The 25,532-nt window shown below is 35.3% G+C and overlaps 1 protein-coding gene and 1 non-coding gene across 3 annotated transcripts in view; both read right to left on the bottom strand.

Annotated features, from left to right (window-relative positions):
- CDH9 (cadherin 9) overlaps positions 1 to 25,532 on the bottom strand; it is a 136,383-nt gene that overhangs the window by 89,990 nt on the left and 20,861 nt on the right. The gene's annotated exons all lie outside the window — the stretch shown is intronic.
- Positions 12,673 to 12,779, bottom strand: LOC122496584. The gene has a single exon (XR_006300870.1). It is a non-coding gene; the product is annotated as a U6 spliceosomal RNA (small nuclear RNA).

Below are 25,532 nucleotides of genomic sequence, written 5' to 3'. Positions count from 1 at the left end.
ATTAGCAAAACAAATTGGTTTCATTTGAAAACATTCAGAAGATGTGAAATCCTAATAATGCTGCTGCTGATGGTAATGATATTGGTAAGCAATAGAAACCCATCTCAAACTAATGTAGGCAAAGGAAGAATTCACTGGAATATAAAATCAAACTAAATGGGGAAAGGAAGAAATGAAAGGAGCAAAGAAGCAATTGGGCCTTTCCTGCTCATGAAAACAGGAATTAGGGGCGTGGGTACTTTAATACTATTCTCTCTTGCTCACCCCTCTCTCCTCTCTTGCTTTCAACTAAGCCTCCTCAACCTGATGGCATATAGGAATATATAAAGTTCCGATTTAACATCTTCCAATCCAGAAAGCAACTGACAGTGTTTTCTAATTTGAGTTTGAAAAATTGTGGGAATGGACTCTAATTTACCTGGCTTAGGCCAGATGCCCAACACTGGACCATAAGTCTCTGGAGTCAGTTGTTGTTATCAAGGCATAAAGGTCAAGCATGTGCCTCTAACTTGGCTTTTCCATTATTATCTGTGAGATTTGGTGATATTTACTTGGTCTCAACTACTTACTCCTAGAAAAGTAGAATAATTATTACCTGACTCACAAAACATTGTTATTAATTTTATTTTAAACCTTTAGGAATACAAAGTAATACTTATTTGTATCACAAAAATTTTATTTTATTTCTACAACAGTGTATACCCATGAGAAAACTGCATGTGAAGAATTTAAGTAATCTGGCAAGTGCACAAGTAGTAAGTATTGGAACTAGATACACAGCCTTAAACAATGTTTTACAAAAGATAATATATGTAAAGAAGTTAGCATAGTGCTAGCATACAAATTGTCAACATGTTAATGCCATCATCATCATCATCATCATCATCATCATCATCCATGGTTGCTTCCACTATAGTCATAGTCATATATCAGATAAGGAATGGTGATTGGCAGATAATGGTACGGATGCTTGCTATGGTCCACAGCTGTTGGCTCTGTCCAGCACACATGTACTCTAATTTCCATACCTATTATTTAAAAAAAACTTCTTACTTAACAAAATACACATCTATAATCACAAATCCTCACACTGCAAAATGAGAGAAATTAAAATCACATTACTTTTTGACTCTGAAATCTCAGGTACTTGTCTTTCTTAGTACTTTATGTGGCTATTCGTAATCCTGTAAACTATAGGAAATTGGTAAATTTAACCACAACAGATGTAAAACTCTGAAATAAATATCAGAAAACTACAGTCAAAAAGTGCTTAGAAAAAGTGCAATGGAAAAGTACCATCTGGTGGCCACTAGCTCAGAACATGCCCTGCACGGTTTGAACAGTGATGGTGCAGTAGGAAATGAGCAGCCGAAGGATCTCAAGAACAGCTGGTGTCTCACTTTGATAAAATACAACAAATTCCTTAGTTGACCACACTGGACACCTGTTTTCCCCCCAGTGGGAAATCTCTTTTCACCATCATTTTTACTGAGCACTCTTGCAAGAGAAATTAGAGAGCATTCTTCATTTCCTGTGGTCTGTTCTAACTGTGATGCCCACTTTAGATGGAAATAAGCGTTTAAGCAGAAAAGTTGAGTTGTATTTGGTGGAGCCAGAGACTTAGGCAGAGGCCAGGATCCCATAGGTCTCTATAAGCTAGAGTAAAAAAAAAATGCATTCATTTTCAGTGCAATGGAAATCAGTTGGAAGATTTTTAACATGAAATGGTTAGAAAAGATCAATCTGGCTGCAGAGTGGAAAGTAGGTTAGAGGGTAAGCAAGAAATTTGGTTAAGGGGGAGATCAGTTAGTGTCTATCTCTCTACTTAAGAAAAAGATGGCAGTGGCATATGGAGAAGTGGTTTCCAGTGGACACTGACACTGCGCTCAGGTTCCCTTCATTCTTTAATATGGACACACACACACACGCACACACACCACATGCACTAAAATTTTTTCAGGCTTTTGCCTCTAATGACCTGCACCTGCAACTCTCTTTGGAGGACTTCCTTTGGCTACTGGAACCACTCTGCTCACACGCACAGGGTGCCTAAAGTGCCTACAAGTTTACAATCAACTCCCGTGAAATCCCTGAGCCATTGTCTAACAGGTGCAAAAATGTGGAAATTCACACTTTATTTACATCCCAGAGTTCCCCTACAGACTCATGGAGACTGAAACTTTGAAATCACACCCTGTTTGGATTCTGTTTTCCCATGCTCTTTCTCACTTTCTGACCTGGAAGCAATTTGTTAACTAATCAATTGTATACTAATCCTTACTTCAGGATCCAACTCTGAAGAAATGGACCTAAGGCATGAATACAATCCAAGTATTGATACGTCAATAAGAGTAGATGCTACCTGCCTATGTTCTAAATATTGAAGGTGAAAAAAAGATACATAAAGTATAGCTTTTAGATTATTAGTTTGTGTGTTGAGTAAATTATTGTGCCATTTTTGTGGGGTCGCTTATAGCAGGGACACCTCTTATAAAAGATGATCTATTAGGAAAATGAAGAATCAAGTTTTTTCTTATTTTTGGCCACTTTTATACTGGTACTATTACTAACATATTAATCGTAGGAAGCGAAATGATTTGCTGTCCTACTAATTCAATCTATATATTTATGACAACTCTTTAAAATGAGTTCTTCCATAATCCTTTATATTATGATGAGGAAACTGAGGCACAGAGAGGTTAATTGGCTGGCCCAAGTTTATATAAGCAGACCCAGAAGAACTGAGAATTAAATCCAGGTACCCCCTTGCCTTGGGCTGCACTGCTCCAGAAATAGCCTCCTGACATCTGTGAGGCTGGCAACCAACATTTATCTTAATGTACATTCTGTGTTCTAGACACTATTCTGAGTCTTTTTTCAAGCATCGTTTCTTTAACTCCCATCACAGAAATATTACCAGGAAGGGATGTCACATTGGACAAAGGGGCAAACTGAGGCTTTGCTTGTTTAAGTAACCTGCTGTTATCACAAGGTGGTAGACACCTGTGGGAAAGGTAGAAGGCATTCAGGATTTGAATTCTGTTGGACTGATGTCAGTGCTCCTGGTATGAATTGTACTGTTGCTAGATAATGATGCTCCATGTGCGCGCACCTGGGGCCTCCTTCACCTGCTTTTGCCCTATTCAGGGTCTTTCTTTCCTCCCAGTGTGACCTGGAACAGTCTTACTTGGTTCATCCATAGCCATCTCCGTTGTATTATTTTCAGTTTCTCTATCATATTCTGCTTTCTTGAGGAGTCTTCTATAACAACTTTTTCAAAAACACCCTACCCCACTTCAGTCTTTATTGATTTCTTTCATACCATCCATTTATTTCCTATATAGTATTTACCATGATTTTAATGATCTCTTTCGTTTTAGTGGATTATGTATTTATTGATGGGTTCTTCTAGTTATGATGTAACTTGTATGGTGGTGAGATACTCTGTAAGTCACTGTATTCTGCATAAAATAGTTATTGATATATAGTAGGTGCTTAATACGTATTTATAAAATTAGTTGACTCATGCCTAAATAGATAATCCTCAATTTGAGTCTGGGATCACAAATGAGATTGACTTAATATTCCATTGCCTAAACAAGCTAATAGAGATAAGGAAAGAGCTCAGCTGGGAGGAAATATGCCCTTAAAAGAACTCTGTTGGTTTTCTTCCCGACAAATGGACTACAGTCCATTTTTTCAGTAAAATAAGAACAATATGCATAAACATTTGCATAATGTGGGATTAAATATGAACTTTAGAACATGATTCATATAAATTATAGACTGTTTGTTTGAACTTGAATCCCTTTCACTAAGTAGATTCTTTTCCTTATAATTCTTAGCATAATTCTTTCACATTTAGGAATAATAGCGTATGCCTCCTGTGGCCAATTTAACACCCGCACATTCCTCTGCTTTTAGACAAAAGTACACATTATAAAACGTTTTTTATTGCACTTTGTTTTAAAGTTAGCAAGCTCTTATCTCATGGGGTTTATTAAAAATTCTCCCTATCCTTTATTCATTCAATAGCAACAAGCTGATTACTAAATTTTCTATGCTTAATTATCTCTATCAGCCTTAAATGTTCTGCATTTTAATCATATTTTTTGTTGATAAATAAATACCATTAGATGCATCATAAAGTACAATATTTTAAATTTGCTTTAACTTTGATTTTGTAATCAGGGAATTCACTTGAATCTTGTTAACTTTAAAAACTGAAAATTGTTTTATTATTATTCCCTTGTTCCCATAATTATATTTCAATTGCATTTGTGAAAAAAGGCTGTTGGCTATTTGTGAATCCAAAAAAAAAAAAAAAAAACAAAACTGTGCATTATTGTAATTAAGTAGGATGTTCAGTATATAAAATCCACATCTAAACTAAATTATATCATTATTTCTTATCCCTATAGTGTAAACTCAGATAAAGTATTTTGATAATTCCAATCATGTCTTTCAGGTAATTTCTCAAATGAAATGTAACTATAACACAATTGTATACTTATATCTTATTATACTGTTTGTAATCAACAAAGTACTTCCACATAAATTAACCATCTATCTTTTTAGAAAATTTGGATTTGGTCATATAATTTAAAATTTTTTCAGTAAGATATAGGAGGATAAGAGAAATGAAGAAAGCTGTTTCTGATTACACAATTATTTTATGGTTTGGGCAAAAGTCATACATGTTATCTGATTCCTTGGCCAGTGATCTTTCCAACATAGCATTGTGTTTTGTTTTACATAGATAGATAGATAGATAGATAGAGATATATCGATGTATATATCAGTTGGAGAGACAAGTCTGACAACTCATTTAAGTGACACAAATGTAAAGAACAAATTCTATGAATTTAAATAGACATTAAAATTAGTCTTACATAATCAAGGAACTATTTAGGGCTATATGTTTTAACATGTCTATTTTTCACAGTGATTGATGATTCTTCCATTTATTATCTAAATGTCTGTGGGCATACATATGAATATATATAATTGATTATTGGGTTATCATATTCAATATATATTTAAGATCTCTAAAGTCATTTATTGATTTTTTTCAACAACCTCATATTCAATTATTGTCACATTACAATTTGAGATTTTACACTTACCTGAATGATGTTGTACATGATTTCAAGAAAAACAGAAATTGTTGGAAGAAATAAAAGCTGCCAGCTTTGTATAAGGATTTCTGAATAGTTAACATAAGTAAACTCTCAGCTTTAAATATTTAGTTTTAGGTCTTTAGAAAACTGGCAGTATAGACTGATATCAAAGAGAAGCTCTTGAATCAGGTTTTGCCAGTGTCCTATCAAAATAAAATGATAACAAATTTATGGCCAACTAATCTTTGACAAAGCAGGAAAGAATATCCAGTGGAATAAAGGCAGTCTCTTCAGCACGTGGTGCTGGGAAAACTGGACAGCGACATGCAGAAGAATGAACTGGACCACTTTCTTACACCATACACAAAAATAAACTCAAAATGGATGAAAGACCTCAATATAAGACAGGAAGCCATCAAAATCCTTGAAGAGAAAGCAGGCAAAAACCTCCTTGACCTTGGCCACAGTAACTTCTTACTCAACACATCTCTGGAGGCAAGGGAAACAAAAGCAAAAATGAACTACTGGGACCTCATCAAAATAAAAAGCTTCTGCACAGCAAAGGAAACAATTAGCAAAACTAAAAGGCAACCGACGGAATCAGAGAAGATATTGCAAACAACATATCAGATAAAGGGTTAGTGTCCAAAATCTATAAAGAACTTACCAAACTCAACACCCAAAAAACAAATAATCCAGTGAAGAAATGGCAGAAGACATGAATAGACACTTCTCCAAAGAACATATCCAGATGGCCAACAGACACATGAAAAAATGCTCAACATCACTCATCATCAGGGAAATACAAATCAAAACCACAATGAGATACCACCTCACACCTGTCAGAATGGCTAACATTAACAACTCAGGCAACAACAGATGTTGGGGAGGATGCAGAGAAAGAGGATCTCTTTTGCACTGTTGGTGGCAATGCAAACTGGTGCAGCCACTCTGGTAAACAGTATGGAGGTTCCTCAAAAAATTAGAAATAGAGCTACACTATGACCCAGCAATTGCACTACTAGGTATTTGTCCAAAGGATACAGGTATGCTGTTTCGAAGGGACACACACATCCCAATGTTTATAGCAGCACTATCAACAATAGCCAAAGTATGGAAAGAGTCCAAATGTCCATTGATGGATGGATGGATAAAGAAGATGTGGTGTATATATATACAATGGAGTATTACTCAGCACTCAAAAAGAATGAACTCTTGCCATTTGCAACTACGTGAATGGAACTAGAGGGTATTATGCTAAGCAAAATTAGAGAAAGACAAATACCATATGACTTCACTCATTTGAGGACTTTAATATACAAAACAGATGAACATAAGGGAAGGGAAGCAAAAATGATATGAAAACAGGGAGGGGGACAAAACATAAGAAACTCTTAAATATGGAAAACAAACTGAGGTTTGCTGGAGGGGTTGTGGGAGGGGGGGATGGGCTAATGGGTAAGGGGCATTAAGGAATCTACTCCTGAAATCATTGTTGCACTATATGCTAACTAAATTATTTTAAAAAATAACAATTATAACATTGTACATAATAGAATATAAAGACATATATAAAAATAAATTATATATATATATATATATATATATATATATATATATAATATAAAGAGATGTGAAGACCATATTTCCAGAATTTTAGAAAGATAATCACAATCTATAAGGTTAGTGAGACTAGATTAGGAAAATAAATAATGGTTGATAACTCCCTGTTATATATGAAAAATGCATTGACTTGCAATTAAAAGAATAGGCACTTTTCCCCAGTGTTGGTCCCCTGAATGGGGATCACAAGGATCAAAACTTATGTATAATCCTTTTATACCCCCTTTGAAGTTTGTTCCGATACTATTATATCTATTCGATATATAACAGGGCTGGAAGGAAAAGGAGACAATTTAGGGGGTATTAGTTTGTATATATTTTAATTTGTAGATATGCCTTATAAGCAACTTAGTGTGAGAGATGGAACAGCTAAGTGAGAGAGGTCCATGTTCAGGACTTGTTTAAAATGTTGGCTAATGAGGTATTATTGGTGTGGGGGGCAGGTAGAATTTGATAGTGTCATAAACAAATGACATTTTCAGTCAATATGTTCTTAACACTAGTAACTAGATTAAACATTTCCACGTTGGTATGAGGAAATGACATAATATACAGCATGAAATTGGGCTATACGAAGGCCTATGGGAATCCACACCATCCTATCACACGAGCACATGCAATAACACTTTCAGCTGAGGGAAAAACACAACACAACACAACACAACACAAAACAAAACAAAACAAAAAACACCTCACCAAGCACAACAGAGAGTCTGTGAACAGTGTAGCAAGTCAGATGAAGCGAGGGCTTTATGTGGGAAAGAGCAGTTCAATTTCTGTAGGAGACAGAAGAGCACTTAAGTCTCAACACATCTCACAATCTGGTGAACTTCTTAAATACATGAGAAAAGGAGGGGGAAAAAGACAGCAACAAGCTTTATAGAGAATGAGGCAGGATCATTGATAAATAAAATATTCTTCTCAAAAATAAACTTAAAAAAATAAAAAAGTTTAAAGAAATGAAAATATTCTTTAAAACTAGTAACAAAGTAGTGGACTTATGTAAGTATTTAAAAAGAAGCACCAATGAATTGTGGGCATGTATTCATTCACTGTCTAAGAAAAACTGGTAAAAAATCATGCAAACACTGTTCTAGACACTGATGATACAGTAATGAATTAAAGTACCTTACCTTGTAGAAATGTTAGCAGAGGACAAATAGTCATCAACAACAACAAACAAAGTGGCAGACAATTCGAAAACTTACTATAAATTTACACTGATCAAGGCAGCATGATTTTGGCAAAAGAATAGACACATACAATTGAATAGAGTACAGAATTTGATCCACAAAAAATCAGTAAACTAATATTTGATAACAAGGCAAAGGCAATTCAGGGGAGAAAAGATAGCTTTCTCAACAAACTGCATTCTAGTTAATAAAGTTGCTTCTCCTGAGGATATAGGTTAACAAGTCTCATGCTGCTACACATGTATACTGACACTGAACAATTAAGTAAATAGATGACAGCTATTGGGAGTCCGGCTTCTTACTGTTGTTATGGGAATTTACAGATAAGCAAAAGGAGGAGAACAGTGAAATTCATGTGGTGATGGATTAGAATTGGAGGCATTAAGAAAAAGTTGTATACTTTGATATAGTTACAGATGGCTACATATTGAAATATTTATAGATGTGTGCATATGTACAAGTTTGTATAGAATATTTGTTTGTTTGTTTTTCTGTCAGCCAAGATGGCCTAGCGCATTGCCACCCAGTACCAATAAATCTAGCACCCAGGTCTTGGTTTCTAATACAGTTTTCCAATTAAATGGACCAGAGCTCCTTGGGGGAAATAGCTGACTCTAGGACTAGACCAAGAAACATATAAGATGAGCTGGGAGCATCTTGCAAGGTCTGGAAGTAAAGGGGTGCTTAACAAACACACAAACACCAAAAACATACCATTGACAGGGGTATTTCAAAAGCTCACAGAACAAAAAAAAAAAATGTCTCAATGGCCAAAACTGGATTAATTTGAGCAAGAAACTAAAATATTACATTATAATTACATGGGTAAAATAAATATCCATGCATTCCGATTGATATAAATAAATGATTCAATCAATTCATGAGTGAGGAAGAGAAGACAAATCTCCCTTAATATGAGTTCCAAATATTTATATAAAAACTCTGCCCTCAAGCAGGAAGATTCTACATTCCCACTACGTAAGTGTGTGATGTACATAGTAACTTCCTTCAAAAGAGTATAGTATGAAAATTGGAAGAAACAATTGTTCTTTTTAACTTTATTAATTTATTTTGAGGGGGGAGGGGCAGAGAGAGAAGGGGAGAGAGAGTATCCCAAGCAGGCTCTGCACTGCCAGCACGGAACCTGACACAGGGCTCAAACCCATGAACCCTGAGATCATGACCTGAGCTGAAATCAAGAGTAGGACACTTAACCGCCTAAGCCACCCAAGTGCCCCAGAAGAAACAAGTACTTTTATTTTATTTTATTTATTATTTATTATTTTTATGTATTTTTTTGTGTGTGTAGAAACCTGAGAAACACTATCTCAGCCAGGTATCAAGGTCAATATCAACAATATAAAATCAAGCTGATGTTAAGTACCCTTGACACAATATCAGGAAAATGGCACTTTACCTCCGTGGCCTTCTCCTCCAAGCCAGACTCAGGCTAATTACAGAAGAACATTAGACAGATTCCAATAGAAGGCCTCCCAACACAATACCTGGCCAGTTCTCCCCAAAACCATCTAGGTCATCAAAAGCATGAGAAGTCTGAGAAACTGTCTTTGCCAAGAGAAGCCTAAGAACACATGACTACTCATGAAATGTAATATCCTAGATGGAATTCTGAAACAGAAAAATTATTAGATACAAAGGAAACTTTAATAAAGTATGGACTTCAATAATAGCAATATATCAAAATAGATCCATTTATTATAAAAAGTTATATATTATACTAACATCATATGTTAATAGTAAATGGAACTAGGTAAAGCATGTATTGGAACATTATGTTCTACGTTCTTTATTTTTCTGTGAATCTGAAACTATTCTAAAAATAAAGTTTAAGAAAAAGTGAGTTTAACAGACAGAGGGGATAAATTATGTGTGTTGGGGGAGGTTCTGTTACTTTTGTTAATATGATCAGAGAGGGGGATTCTAGATTACGGTGATATTTGAGCATAAAGCTGAAGTGACTTAGGGAGATAGTTATGAGGATTTCAATGGGAACAGTGTTCCAGAGAAAGGAACTAACAAAATGCAAACACTTAGCAGGGAAGGGGTAGGGGAAGAAAGCATGTTCATGTTAGAAGCCTTCATGTCATAGAAAGGACATAAATGTACCTACAGCTGAGTGAACAAGGGGATAATTCTAGGCTATGAGATTCAAGAGGCAACAGACTTCTAGAGTCTTACAAGCCATGATAAGGAGTCTTAACCTTCATAATATTGAAATCACAGGAGGGTTTGTGGCTGCGGAGGATCCTGAATAACTTAATGTTAAATGGGTAACTCTGACTGGCGTATGGGAAAATAGATTTTATAAGGAAAGAAAGGAGACAGAGAAAATGGTGAGGTGATCCAAATAATCCTGATAAGTGAATGTTCTCATTGGGATGAAATTAACAGAAGTGGAGTAGGTAGGAATGAATCCAAGGCTTTGGCTTGAACATCCGATTAGAGCTGCCATTTGCCCATTAGAGGCGCTGGAGAAGTTCAGGTTGTATGAGGAATTAGGGAATCAAGGTTTTGATTTAAAACATGCTTTATTCAATATCCAAGTGGAGATAATCCACATGCCTTTGGACATTCAAGTCTGGAATTTAAGGAATTGTCAGGACTGACTGAGACTATTGAGTTTCACCAGTGCATTCCAGGGTTATTAAAGCCATGAGAGTGGTTGAAATTACACATGCAGTACAAAAATAAGAATACAGTTTCAGTCTCAATGGAAGGTAAGAAAATGCAAATCTTATAATTAAGGTTTAAGGTTACCTGGCTTAATATTTGACAATGAAAGCCAAAATTCTGAAAAAAGCAAGGATAGTACTGAGTGCTGTTAAGGCATAGCAGGGTGGGCATAGTCCTTGGTATACAAAAAGAAGAATATTATTAATGATGAGAGTAAAATGCATAAAATTTTGTTGAAAGTAATTTGTGAATAAGGATCAAAGTCTTAGAATGGTTTACAGTGTTTAATGAATAAAATTCTAAGAAAGTTTCTTAAGAAATTAGGCATTTGAAAGAGAGGCTTGGGTATAACCATATTTATCAAAGCATTGTTTAGTATGAGATGTACTGGACCTTTTTATGTTTGCACCTTCAGACGCACTCTCAGTTTTTACTTTGCTCAGTGCAGCAGGAGATAAATTTGTAGGAACTGTGTCAGTGGGCTCACTAGTCCTTGGGTGCATTTAGCCGGTGTCAGTGGGCTCACTAGTCCTTGGGTGCATTTAGCTGGTGTGAGGCATAGGCAGGAGATGATGGGTAGAAGGAGATGGAGGTAGTCTTCTCCACACCACACCCTTAATGGGCAGTTGCTTTTCTTTACAATGAGCCACAGCTTCTTTCAGATAGCTGGTGCTCTGTTAGAATAACCGGTACTCTCTCGGAAGTAATGTCTACTCCGGCGCCTTCCTCCTGTAGATCCAGGAGGGGTAACAAGTTTATGCTGCTGTGAATTCTGCCATGCCACCATCCCTAGTTAGTGCCTTTAACACTGCCCTCACTGTCTATTAAAACAGTCTCAGTCACTGAGTATGTCATCTGTTGCCTGTAAACATTCTGACAGAAACATTGGAGAAATTTGGAAATGAACTAAATGTCTATGAAAGGGGAAGGGTAAGAAAGTCATGCAACTTACATGCAATATAATGACATGATGAAGTCATCAGAACAATCTACATATTCTTCTACCAAATATATACAAAATGCTTTTTTTCTAGGCATTTTTCTAGGTGAAAAGAATAACAGACTCCTTGAGGAGTTTGCATTCCAGAAATATAGTCTTACATACATAAAAAAACGTTTATTTATGAAACACCCCGAAGAGATCGCTGACATTAGAAGTAATGTTTTCTTTGTTCCCTGTATCTATGAATCTGTTTCTACTGGGCTTTGGTTGTTGTTTTTTTTTTTTTGTTTGTTTCCTAGATTCCACATATAAGTGAAATCACACAGCATTTTTCATTTCTCTGTCCGACTTATGTCACTTAGTAAAAATCCCTGTGCGTCCATCACAAATGGCAAGATTCCATTTTTTTATGGCTTAGTAATGTTCCATTATGTATGAATATACGTGTGTGTGTGTGTGTGTGTGTGTGTGTGTGTGTGTGTGTGATATCACATCTTGAATATCTTCAATAATATGTCATCTATCAGGGAAATTAAAGAGAAACTTATTTTTATATCTCAAATTTTTAATTAGTGGAGAAGGTATAAGTGAATTTCCTGCCTGTGGTTTCACGTCAGCTTCTAGTGACAGAAATGAACATCAGAGTCAGTCAAATGCAAATTAATGAGTGTTTCACATGCCATCAGCCTACACTAAGTATTTCTCATTTAAGAAAGAGTGCACAGTGCTAAAAATTGTCCATATTTAACACTGTATTTGATTTGACAGAGCTTCTTTCTTGAGTTAGGTCTAGAAACCAGTAGTTCAGACAAAACTGTTGGCCTGCTTATGTCTTAGAGTGGGAGGGGTGAAAATGGGGACAAGAGGGTGTAGTGGTAGGATGTGCTTGGCAGTCTGGAGGAGAAGAAGGGAAGTTAAATAGCTGTGGAAGAGCAAATTATAACATAAATGTCCAGACATTTATAATAATTTTCACAGTGGAGACATAGATAAGTTAATATTTTAACTATTCAATGTTTTAAATTTTTTAATTAAATATTTTAAATATTTCAAATATTCACGGGTATATTGGATTTCATTTTATTTATTATTATTATTTTTTAATGTTGAATGCTTAATGAATTTGTGTGTCCTCCCTGCACAGGAACCAAGCCAGTCTTCTCTGTATCGTTCGAATTGTACTATCTGTACTGCCAAGGCGAGCACGAGAGAATATTTTGGATTTTAAAAAATAATTTCAGTCTTTTTGTTTCATGAAAATTTTTGTCAATCTGATTACAGGATAATGTTTTTAAATCATTAATTAAGATATGAGACACAAGTATTAAAAATAAAATCAATGCTATTAAAATACAGCTACCGGGGCGCCTGGGTGGCGCAGTCGGTTAAGCGTCCGACTTCAGCCAGGTCACGATCTCGCGGTCCGTGAGTTCGAGCCCCGCGTCAGGCTCTGGGCTGGTGGCTTGGAGCCTGGAGCCTGTTTCCGATTCTGTGTCTCCCTCTCTCTCTGCCCCTACCCCGTTCATGCTCTGTCTCTCTCTGTCCCAAAAATAAATAAACGTTGAAAAAAAATTAAAAAAAAAAATACAGCTACCAAAACATTTTAAAAACTGATTTTGGTTAAATAATATATATGCTTCTTGATTAATGCAATAAATTACAAAACCCATCAGCAGATCTATTAGTACCATGGTGTCAAAGAAAAAAATGAACATACAAAGCACTTAGTATGATATTTAATTCCTACTGAGGATAAAATCACAGATACCTCTAATACTTCTGTGTAGTAATACCCATAAACATAATTGGGAGGGATGCTAAATTTCAGTTCGAGAATAGTACAAATATTGATGTAATAGATTTTAAGTTTAAATATATAAACTCTATGTTAAGATTTCTTAGAACTACTTACAAAATTTAAAAAAAAAGACTTAAATTTTGAAGAATATGTAATTTTGTAATAACATTAGGCAGAAGACTGGAATGAATAGTAAACCTACGGGGAGGACATATGGATTAAAATTCTGAGTTTGTCACTCTCTTAATGAGCTTAGGCAATTTTATTAACTAGGTTTTATTTTCATTATATCTGGAATGGGAATCATAAGCTTATCTTATACAGAGATAAAATGATTAAATAAAATCATGTGTATAAAAAGAATCTGAAATATAGTAGATTAATAATATATAATTATAGTCTTCCTTTCCTTCAAGCTGAAACTATTGATTAGTTCATTAAATAATTATATTCTATTAATGTGCAGTAAAGCAATATGCATTTGCATGGGAAACTATAAATGAGATTTGAGAAGGTCATTGTAAACTATTACAGTAACCATTTTAAAGGCATGAGCACATCCATGGTTTATTCAAAGTGTTAATCTGGAGTCTGTGGTAGACACTGTGTGTTCCACACGGATACTGTTTACCAAGCCAGTCTACTTACTAGCCAGCTGTTGTTAGGTATGGCTGCTCCATGCTTATAGCTAACTCCTTCTGAGAAATTTTCTGGACTGATGAGAACCACCAAACTAGGGACTGACTCCACTCACCACTATGATCAGTAACAATGAGGGGCAAATAGATCCTTTGCCTCAAGGTGGGTCAACTGTATTCCAGAGTCTTCTCTCTGTGGATCAGGCAAGGCTATACTCAATCTGAGAATATGTCTCTATGATCTTTCTTTTTCCTGCTTTATTCCCTTTTATTACAGTTGTCTCCTGAGAAGCACATTTTCAATCAATCACCTATATCCAAATCCAAGTCTCAGACTGGATCTAGGGAAGTCCGTAAGATTGTACATATATAGTCTGAATGAACTTCTACTCTGTTAGAAGTGAGCCATTCAGTTATTTTTCAAATATTTATTTGGTGCCTACTTTTGCCAGATGCATAGCACACTTTAGATGCTTGAGATGCAAACAAAGACTTCTGCCCTTGTGTAACTTACATTCAAGCAGGAAAAGATAAACACTACCCAATAAATGTAATAAATATGAAAACAGTAGAGAGAAAGTATTCAGTGCTATTGGAAAATTGTAGAGCAATATAGGGGAATCTGAATATAGGGTCTGGGGAAGGGAAGAGAAGTGAAATTCCAGGTTGGCCTCATTGGGAAGGTGTTATGTGAATAAAACTTTGAAGTAAGGTGAACTATACAAGTAGATATGCAAGGGAAATATTTTCAGCCAGAGTAAAAGCCTATAGCAATGGAGTGCCTGGCTTGTTTTAGTTGTGTCTGAGAAAGATAAGTGAAGGGGAGAGTATAGGAAGAGAGGACAGAGTGAGAGTAGGAGGTTTTTTTATGCCAGAAAGGAAAGTATATTAAGAGGTAGTGGCATCAAGCCAAGTGATCAAACTATGGGGACCGGAAATTGACCATTAGATTGAAACTATAACCTTCACTATGTAATTAATATATTGCAATGCTTTTCGAATAAATATATATTTTCTTTTACCTGGATTATTCAAATGGCCTCTAAATATTCAAATGGTCTAACGTGTAATTCCTAGGACATGCTACAATCTTTGTTAGTGACAAATAAATTTGCAAATATCCTTTTATCTATCTTGATTTCACTTTTCTGTGAAGTTGGCCTGGGAAACTGTTTAAATTTTAAGACTCATAGTATTACAGCTTATTGTTTGAAAGCATTAACTTTGGAACTTGGATGCCTGGTTTCAAATCACAGCTGTCCTAGTCCTTCCAGATGCCTTTGAACTTCCTCCACTTACCTTGCTGTGCATGTTGTATTATTGTGGATTTTTAGGGTGCTTTGAGTTAAATTAGCTGATACCCATAAAATAAATGATATATTTTCTGGATATTCAATTTTGAATGGACTATTTAATGCAATGATAACAGTATATTAAAATAATGTTTCTCACACACACAGCATGTTTATCATAGGTCAGTTAGTGAAGATGGTTCCACCTTCTCTTCCCCCCCCCCCCCCCAGGATCTCATTTTCAATTCACTTAGGCCAGAAGTTCTTTTATTTTTAATTTATTTGCAGTATAGTTAACATACAGTGTTGAATTGGTTTCAGGGGTACGTTACAGTGATTCAACAATTCTGTATATTACTTAATTAGTGCTCATCAAGAGACGTGTACTCTTAATCCCCTTCACCTATTTTACCCATTCCCCTACCCTCCTCTCCTCTGGTAACCATCTATTTGTTCTCTATAGTTAAGAGTCTGTTTTTTGGTTTCTCTCTCTTCCCCCCCCCCCACTTTGTTTCTTTCCTTCAATACCACAAATGAGTGGGGCGCCTGGGTGGCTCAATAGGTCAAGTGTGTGACTTCAGCTCAGGTCATGATCTCCCAGCTTGTGAGTTCAAACCCCATGTTGGGCTCTGTGCTGACAGCTCAGAGCCTGGAGCCTTCTTCAGATTCTATGTCTTCCTCTCTCTCTGCCCCTCCCCTGCTCAAATGCTGTCTCTCTCTCTCTCTGTCTCTCTAAACAATAAATAAACAATAAAAAATTTTTTTAAAAATTCACATAGGAGTGAAATCATATGGTATTTGTCTTTCTCTGACTGGTTTATTTTGCTTAGCATTATACTCTATAGATCCATCCGGTTGTATATACATATACATATATATATATATATATATATATATATACATGTGTGTATATACATATATATATGTATATATGTATATATATATATATATATATATATATATATATATATAATTATTACTATTATATGCCCATTCATCTGTCGATGGACATTTGGGCTGCTTCCATAATTTGGCTAATGTAAGTAAGTCTGCAGTAAACATAATGGTACACATGTACTTTCAAATTAGTGTTTTCACACTCTTTGGATAAATACCCATTAGTGTGATTACTGGATCATATGGTAGTTCTATTTTTAATTCTTTGAGAAATCTCCATACTGTTTTCCACAGTGATTGTGCCAGTTTGCCTTCCCACAAACAGCGCACAAGGGTTCCTTTTTCTCTACATCCTCGCCAGCACTTGTTGTTTCCTGTTTTTTTTATTTTAGCCATCTGACAGGTGTGAGATAGTATCTCATTGTGGTTTTGATTTGCATTTCCCTGATGATGAGTAATGTTGAGCATCTTTTCATGTGACTGCTGGTCATCTATATGTCTTCTTGGGAGAAATGGCTATTCAGGTCTTCTGCCCATTTTAATTGGGTTATTTGGGGGGGTTGGTGTTGAGTCGTAAAGGCTCTTTATATTTTGGATACTAACCTTTTACAAATATGTCATTTGCAAATATCTTCTCCCATTCAGTAGGCCATCTTTTAGTTTTGCTGATGGTTCCACCTCATCTTTATCAGAATTTCAGGCTAAGGGAGACAGACATGCTTCTCTGTCTACTTCCACCTTTACCAAGGCAAGAAAAAGTAACTTTGCAAGTGACCTTCAGTCATTTAACATCTCCACACACATCAGTTTACACACTTCAATTACACTCCCTTTTCATTGACCAAATCAGGTGAATTTGTCTAACTTCAAAGGTACTGGTGAAATACCTTCCTAGCAAACAGTCAGAAGTTAGAAATATCTGGTAAATAACATAGATGATTATGACAATTCAAGCCCTCATTAACCAAATATGAGGCTGATTCTTCCTCCTGGAGAACAATGTGCAAACATACCACTCACAAGTTCCATCCAGACTTGTCATCAAGTTCAAATCGAGGGAGTGTGGAAGAAATATAGCATGAAGTAGTTTCTATATCAAATCTACACGAGACTTCTCATGACCAGAGATTAAGAGATAGCATGTGACACAGGGGCAGTATAAGTGCAACAAATTTTCTCCAGAAAATGATGGCTGTTTTGAAATTGTGTTTGCTTGTCCTACTATTCTGACAGTAGAGTATTAAGCCATAATTAGATCTTATTCTCCAGTTTTGTCTCTTGAGAGGATCTCCCTTATCTAGTAGTCTTTGTGCCTCTTCATTTTCTGGAATTCTTTCATATTTGTTGACCTCATGGACCACTGCTGAAGAAGGCAGAGTGAATAGTATCACTCTTTGCAAGACAAGATGAGCAAATTTCTTAGCCTACTTACTGGCTGTGCAAGTTGACGGCCCCAGAATCATCTTAACCTCACTCAGACCCAGAGTTTTGGATCTGGCCTGGCAAGACAGTTCTTCAAAACTAAGTCCTCTTTTTCTTTTTGGCTCCAGTTTTAGTTTCATGTGTCAAGTGTCACTCCATAGAAATATGTTCCATTTAAACATACTTCTTAGATTTTCTATATTTATTTATTTTCTTACCACTGCTCCACAGGTCTTGCTGTGTCTACTTCATTATAGGTTTCTTAGTCTTATTAGGTTTTACTGGACGAAACATAGTTTCAATGTCTTTAATATGAGACAATTTATCTGGTATAAGGATGTATTGAGAACCAAACACTTAACTGGGTCCTTAATTTTGCTTAAATAATCTGTTCAGAAGTTTGAAAATAGCCATGATGGTCATTCTTTTGCTTTTCTTTCTGCTACAAAAGTTTCAATCATCCATTTTCAAACCAAACTATTATTTCTTTTTAACAAGGAGCATTGAAAAAGTTGGCTCTTTCACTCAACTTGTTGGTCCATTTATGCCATTTGCATTTCTTCAAATTTTTTGCCATCAAACTGACAATAGTGCTCTGAATTTATCTGTTTTCTAATAGCATTTTGACAATACAGGCATGGTGACAAATATGCCCTTCAATTACTCTGATTTCCCACATTTTCCCTTAGGGCTACAAGTTCACTGGGCCCAGGATCTGCGTTCCAAGTTATGACAAATGTTACGCTCTTTTATGAAGTGAATTTCCACCTCTTGATCCTCTGATTAGGCTTTCTTTATGGCTGGATAGCCAGGAATTAAGTTAATGCTACAAATTTTAGGATTTCTTATTGTTTTTAGGACAACATATCACCTCTAGTAGATATTTATGTACCTGTCATGCTATAGTAATTGAAAACTTACAAAATTGCAGTAGCTTTAGAAACAAATGCATACTCAGAGTATATGACCACTGTTCTTGTCCTGGGAGACTGTAATAAACCTTATCATCAGGAACCCAAGGCAGGAGGACTTCTATCACCGTACTCCATGACTGCCAAGAGAAGACAGAGGAAACATGGAGAATCCCATGTTGGCCCTTAGGCTTCCCATGCAGAAGAGACACATTTGCACCCACATTTCAATGGGCAAAGCAAAACATAACCATGGTTATGTCTAAATTCAGAGGTAAGGGAGTAAAACAATCTTATGATGTGTTTGGAAGAGAGAAATCCAGAAATATTTGGACAAGAGTTCTGATGATTGCTTCAACAGCCTATGAAAATGCTTGTTCTGGGTTGAATTGTTTCTGCCAAAAAGGTATAGTCAACTCCTCACACATGATACCTAAAAATGTGAACTTATTTGGAAACAGAGTCTTTGAAGATGTAATCAAGTTAAGATGAAGTCATCCTGAATTAGAGTGGACTTTAATCCAATGGGTCCTTATAAGAAGAGACACAAATATAGAGTGAAGAGGGCCATGTGAAGGAGGAGATAGAGACTGGAGTTGTGCTGCCATAAACCAAGCTATCAGAGGCTGGAAGAAATAAGGAATTAGTCTCCACTAGAGTCAGTGGACAGAGTATAGACCTGCCAACACCTTTATTTAGGTGTCTTGCCTCCATTGCTATAAGATAATACATCTCAATTGTTTGAACCTACCCAGTTGGTTGTATTTTGTTACAGCAGCCCTACAAAACTAACACAGTGCTAATTAGATATAAATGTTTATTATCAATTTGTAATATTTCCTTGAATTTATCAGGTAAATTTAAAAGATTCTTTTTTCTGTTCTTCAACATCATGAAATCCATAACATTAAGGACAGAGAGTTAACATGAAGGATTTTTAAGACCATAAACTTAGAATTGTTTTGGAAGGCTGTCATATAACTTTTGGTAAGACACTAACCTTCTCTATGTCTCAGTTACTTACTTTGTAAAGCAGTTATAATAATAATAATAATAATAATAATAATAATAATACTCCTCATTGATTGCTACTAATTATCTTAAAAGGTTAGAAAAATGTTCAGTTAAGGTTAGATATTTTTAAGTTACTTATGACTATTTTGACTATGATTTTTGATTTTTGACTATGATTTGAAATTGGAATAGGGATTTTTTTCATCCATATATTAAATAATCTTGCTTAATGCAGAGCACAAGATTAAAAAATATGTTTACTGACTAAATAATTTAAGTTAAATACTTAATGTTCAGTATACTGAATTACATATATTTATTTTTTTAATGTTTTATTTATTTTTGAGAGAGAGAGAGAGAGAGAGAGACTGAGTGTGAACAGGGGAGGGGCAGAGAGAGAGGGAGACACAGAATCTGAAGCAGGCTCCAGGCTCTGAGCTGTCAGTACAGATCTCAATGAGGGGCTCAAACTCGTGAACCACAAGATCATGACCTGAGCCAAAGTTGGACGCCCAACAAACTGAGCCACCCAGGCGCCCCAACATATATTATGTTATTTTTGGAATTCCTTCTTAAAAAGTAATGTAATGTGGAATAAAATTATATGAGGTACTCTAATATTAAAGTATGAAATCACATATAAATCATGACCATATATATATATATATATATATATATATATATATATATAATTTGTTTTAATGTTTGTTTATTCTTGCGACAGAGCATGAACAGGGGAGGGGCAGAGAGAGAGGGAGACACAGAATCCGAAGCAGGCTCCAGGCTCTGAGCTGTCAGCACAGAGCCCGACGCGGGGCTCGAACCCCCAAACTGTGAGATCATGACGGAACTGAAGTCAGACACTTAACCGACTGAGCCACCCAGGCACCCTGTGACCATTTATATTTAAGCATTTCTCTAATAATCTATTTTAAATATATATATTTCTTTTAAAATGTGTGTGGTTTTTAAATATATATTTTTATGTTTAAAACACATATACATATTTTTTTTCTTTTTCCTCAGCCTATATAATAAAAACACCAGCAAAATTCCATTTATATTCTTGAAATGCACTGTGAAATGAACTCTGTCAGATCAATAGTAAGGATCTTGGCACCGATGCCAATTTAAATGTTACTGTAGCAATCGCCATGGTAATGTTTTCAATTAGTGATACACAGTCACAGCATAACATGGATCTAGTGTATCATTTGGTAACTTCAAAGTGGATCTACAGATTATTTGATTTTACCAGTCAAATAAGAGCCAAACAAAAAAAAGAAAGAAAGAAAGAAAGAAAGAAAGAAAGAAAGAAAGAAAGAGTGAAACAAGCAACAACCATGGTCTATTCCTAGGTTTCAAGTTTCAAATATTCTCTAACTAAAGTTTAAAAGTATTTTAAATCCATTAGCATGTTTATGTTTGCAAATCAGCTATATAAGCACAACATAGTTACAAAAAAATGTACTTAATGAGTCATTGTCAAGATACTGTCATTAAAAAATCCAGGGTTTATATCATCTGGAAAATCTATCTGAAAATAAAGTTACGTATAATAAATAGTTACTATTAAATCTCATGGAGGGAAGGAAAATAGAGATGATAATAATATAACAGTCATTCATTATGGTTCTATCCAGCATTTATTAAGTACATGTCATGGACCAGGCACTCCTCACAGCTTTGGTAATCATTCATTCTGTTTTGAGACAGCCCATGTCTTTCTCTTCCGAGTCCACTGGAATTTTTCCAACTCCATCTTTAAGTTTCCTGGGGCTATTCAGCCAGTGAAATTTGGGTGGGTGTGATGTGTGCTCTATCTGGGAAGAACGTTTATGAACTGCTGCGTGATCTTTTTTCCTCTGCCATACCAAGTATGGCAAGATTTCCCAGCCTAGGACCCCAAATAAAGACAACAGAAGCTTACCCCCACCCCTGCAAGCCAACCTGTGATGGATATATAATGGGAGAGAAAAAGAAAATTTTTGTTTGAAACTTCTTGCACACCCTAGGCCTTTATAGCTGATGCATATATCTTAAATCACAGAAATTGCTGAAATCACACTCTCAAAAACCTATTTGATGAAGGTGCTATTGTTCATATTTTATACATGAAAAATATGAAAGTTCACAATGTTTAAATAAATTTCCCAAGGTAAACATCTATTAGGTGGTGAGGGAGAAAATAAAAATCACATCTGAGAGCTGACAGCTGGTACCTGGCCTGCTGACTAAGAGCTATGCTATAGTTTCCCCTGCTGAACACCAATTGAACAGAATATCATCATCAGATGAACTCACTCAATAGCTGTGAATGGATAAGGCAAAAGCAGAGACACTAGGTAGCCCCAAAATGACCAAATATCTTTCTTTCTTGGTTACTTTTTCAAAGACAATCTCAAACTGTTTTTCAAGCTTTCTATATAGAAGATAATATACACCTATAAAATTGCCCTGATTTCCTGATATGACCTAATCAAATGCTGATCTCTGCTTTCGTAAGCACTTCCCAAATATCCTAGCATATTCCCAAATTCTGTAATAAGCCTATCCTAACTCTCTCTGACCAAATTACTTCCAACTTCCCCATGATGGGAAGTGTGCCTCGTTACAGGAAGTTAATACACCTAAGTTTGACACAACTGTATTATTCGTGATTTTTTGGACATTGGACTTTTCCAGTGGTAATTGAGACTTATACTAGGGGAGTCTGGCTCTAGTATCCATAACACACCACTGTGCTGAATAAATCTGAATAAAACAGTATGACTATTGATAATTAATAAAGTAATTAACATAGGTTATTTCCTTTCTTTTACTGAACTACTCAAGGGATTTGAATTAAAACAATATGTCAAGGAACATTGTAGTGAAATCAACACTGATAGGATTTATTGGTGTGTGTCTGTGTGTGTGTGAATTTATAAGGAAATTTTGTTAAGGAATAGGTTTACTTCCCACCCCCCTGCCCGAACCTCACTTGCAGAGGCTTGCATCAATTATACTCCCATCTTATGAGCCATAATTATTGTTTGTTCATACAAGGTTCTCTTATTTCATTGATTTATTTTTATTTTTATTCCCATATTCTACTCTCAGCTACCCCAGTTTTCCTGAGAGTTTCCAAGAACCTGTGAATCAAAAGTATCTTGCATTAAAAATTAATTACCCTTATCATGTACCCAGGGGTTTGTGTAGAATTATGATCTGATTTGATGGAGGAATAATGGATCAAGAGTTCAAATGACTCAGTGTGCTTATTTTATGCCTATAAGATGGGATGTAATGGAATACCTAACTGTAGGTACTATTTCAACAATTTGAACATGTTATCTTTCACTTTACACATATTACACACATTGCACATAATTGAATCTAGCTTTTTAGGGACTGTAAAGTTACAAATGCTTAAAATTTAGTTAGAAATCCTGCACAAAGAGGTTAATAAAGGACTGAAATGTCTCTATAACCCACTGCATTCCCAAGGGAGAGTATTATTCTCACCTTGAACAATCATACTCTTACTACTAATCTTCATTAGGACATCTTTTCTTTGCTATAAAAGGAAAACTAAGAAGCAAAAATGCATCCAAGTTAATCTAAAATTAGGCCTAGCTGAAGTTCCTTACACCTCTTGCTATGGATCCTTCTCTGTAGGAAACTCATTTAAATCTGTCACATGAGAAGACCAGTTTATTTTTATTTTTTTCATCATATATTTGCCAAAGGAACATATGTTTGCTGCTTAAATAACATCATTAAGCATCAGAGATATGAAGTATATTCATCAAAGCCAAAATCAGATTCTCAAATATGGCCTCTTAGGAAGGAGCCTGTTACTAAATATAAATTCTAGAATGTATGCTTTGGTTACTTGGATATTAATAGTGAGTCACAGAATTATTTAATTATTGTTTTTATTGCATAATACTGTGACCATATACTCTGCCACATACTTGACACAGCTTATCTTTTCTAATAGGATTCTGTTTACTAAGCCTCTAAGAGTCACCTTTGTCAACAACACTGTGACTCAGGATATTCAGTATGTCATAATCTCCTGATAGATAATAACTCAACGAACAATCATTTTTAGTTTGTGATTTTGTCATCCTAATCTAATGAGACCATCATCATCATCATGATTTTCATCATCATCATCATCAGAACTAATGTAGGTAAATAGGCAGAGGAAATGTATAAAGACAGATACAAGATCTACTGACATTTTATATAACTTTTATTAGTCAGCTAATCTATCCTTTAACATTTCTACATTTTACAGATTTTGAGCAATTTATTTTTCCCTTAATTGCATCCATCCTCAGAAATGGATACTGTAGCATCTCAATAAATCTCTAACAGACAGTACCAGCATATGAGTACCTACTATTAGTAAATTTATCTTGTTTTTTTTCCCCCAGAACTTTGATGCACTGTCAAGTGTGGGTTTGGGCCATACCTTCACAAGTCAATTCTGCAACACGGTGCTGGAATCAATAGACTATACAAGGTTGAGGAGAGGGATAAAGTTGACAGAGACTGTTATTTGATGAAAAAATACATCACTCATCACAAAATGCCTCAATGTGAACACAATTATAAGATTTATATATAAAAATTTCAACTACTGTGAATTTTACAGTTGGCCACTGATTCAGAAGGAAGGCTCATTTGGCCAATATACTTAAAAACTTATATGCTATTCATCTTATAAGAATGCTTAAAGTTTAGTAATATGTGAACTTTGAATTTTTCAATGGCTGGATTTAAAAATCTGAGAATTTGGTTACATCCATTTGGGGATGAAATTTAGCATGATGGGCCACATAATTTTCTCTTAAGTAGTAGTTTTAAATTCAAGAGTAGCTTAGATCCAATGTGGAAATTGTCCAGCAAGTGAAATTCTGTTTTCTTTCACCAACTATTAAAAGTGCTTTGAAGAATCAAAAATTTAAGATATGATAACTCTTTATTTATGAAATTTTGGTGAGATTGAGAGAAAGATTAAGGAAGCAGATTGAAAGTTTCAAAGAACACCTTATTTCTTAATCCATAGAGAGGAAACACATATTGTTATTCACTTAAAATAACCCTGATAGTCTTTCTAAAGAGTTGTATTCAGATCACTTGGAGTTCCAAGTGCCAGACTGTTATCAACTTTTATCATTCTTTTCCTTTCTTGTCTTCTCTTTTCCAACACGACAAGCTTCAAGTTTAATAAATATAGGAACCTATCACCCCAAAACTTTTCATATCTTCTATTTCTCCTCAATCTGGCTTTTCTCTGATATCTGACATATATACCTATTTTCTTAAAATACTTTTTGTACATTGTATCTCCTTTATCATCACAAACACATACTTTTCAACTATATTTCATTGAGCCTTACAAATGAACATATTGGGAAAACTATTGCGGGTTGCTTATACAAATAAAGAAATTTGGGCTCAGAAGAATCAAATTACCTCCCTAGGATTAGAGTTAGGATATGACAGTGTTGGAATAGGAAACCAGATGATCTCATTTCAGAGCACATGATAGTAAACTGATCTACATTGTTAAAGGAGCCTCTGGTGATGCCGCCTGCATCAGGTTCAATCCCTCTGCTCATTGTTTCAGAGATCCATTCTTGAACCCATGCTACCCTTTCAACTTCAGGCCCCACTGCTTCCTAACACATATGCTCTTTTCCAAGATGGGCTGTGTGTGTTTTAGAGAGGAATTACATTATCTTTAATTTTCATAATAGAAGCTGGCATTAGTTCTAGTAAGGCTGAGAGACATTAATGCTAATTTTTATCCATGTTTTAAAAAATAAAGTTTAAGACCCATTATCTTTCTCAGAAAATTATTTGAATCAATTTCTATGTTGCAAATGATATGTTTTATGAATAGGGGCATCCGCCAAATAGAAAGCCATTCAAACTGATATAGGCTTCCATTTATTTAAAGAAGAGCTAAAACTGGGTGTTATATGTAA

Source organism: Prionailurus bengalensis, chromosome A1, assembly GCF_016509475.1.
Source record: "Prionailurus bengalensis isolate Pbe53 chromosome A1, Fcat_Pben_1.1_paternal_pri, whole genome shotgun sequence".
Classification (NCBI taxonomy): Eukaryota; Metazoa; Chordata; class Mammalia; order Carnivora; family Felidae; genus Prionailurus; species Prionailurus bengalensis.
The sequence above is the reverse complement of the archived record's forward strand: the minus strand, read 5'-3'. Positions and strand labels throughout refer to the sequence as shown.